Raw genomic sequence first — 924 nt, 5'->3', positions numbered from 1 at the left:
GAAATGCACCACAGAGACGTCGTGTTGACGCAGAGACGACCAAATCCAAAAACATAAGGAGAGAAAGAATGATGTGCTGAAACATGAAGCGATTTACTGGAGTTAAAACTTTTAACTGTCCTGTTTTTGTTGTTTCTAAATAATAACTAAATCATTTCTGCTTGTTTTAGTGTCTCGTGCTTCTTACTCAGGGTTACCGTCATTCTCGCTCTCAGGCTGACCAAGAACCTCCGTCTGAACAAGGGGAAGCTTCATCAGTGTATCTCATCAAAGAAAAGCCTTTCAGGTGATGTCAAAGAAACAACAAACACAATAAACCTCAAAAAATGTGGTTCTCATGTTTGCTGTGTTCAGACCTGTCTGTAAGGCGAATGAAGACACTCGACAATGAACGTAACCTGATTCTGATTTGATTAAATGTTAAGAGCATGAAGTTCATAATATTCTGTCCTTAAACTCACAATAATACAAAGAAATTTAAATGTTATTAAAAATATTTTATGAAACAGCCAAGAAATGTAGAAAAAACGACTGAAATCAAACAGTACAGCATATGTGTAATGTGTGTGAGGCCAGACTCCATGTTTTTCTAGCTGTACGGTTTCATCAGACACAATGTGAGAAATCTCAAACTGAAGCAAAAACGTCACGTGTCAAAAAGAGAAGCAGTGAGCTCGACCATAGCAGCTGCAGACACACAGAAAGCTCTCATGATTAACAGCACACGTTTCATCATGAACCTTTGAGTGCATGATGTTGGACTCAGCTGAAGGCTTCTTGATGATATTCTGATTATGAACAGGTTGCTTTTTGAATTTATTTTAAAGCAGTGAGCAGATCACAGTCTGTCTGTGGAGCCTCGCAGTGATAGAGTGCTTTAACTGTTGCTGGTTCGCAGCTCCTCAGTGAAGTCTTTTTTTTTTT

General features: G+C 38.6%; 1 protein-coding gene across 1 annotated transcript in view; it reads left to right on the top strand.

The window, feature by feature from the left end:
* The first annotated feature begins 6 nt into the window (after positions 1 to 6).
* tg (thyroglobulin) overlaps positions 7 to 924 on the top strand; it is a 24980-nt gene continuing 24062 nt past the window's right edge. The window contains exon 1 of the mRNA XM_042227985.1: positions 7 to 286. The gene's annotated coding sequence lies outside the window, so the exon portion shown is untranslated. The remainder of the gene's footprint in view (positions 287 to 924) is intronic.

This window comes from Haplochromis burtoni, unplaced genomic scaffold (genome assembly GCF_018398535.1).
Source record: "Haplochromis burtoni strain Fernald_Lab_line unplaced genomic scaffold, NCSU_Asbu1 Contig_295, whole genome shotgun sequence".
NCBI lineage: Eukaryota > Metazoa > Chordata > Actinopteri > Cichliformes > Cichlidae > Haplochromis > Haplochromis burtoni.
Note: the sequence above shows the minus strand (reverse complement) of the source record. Positions and strands in the feature narration are given on the sequence as shown.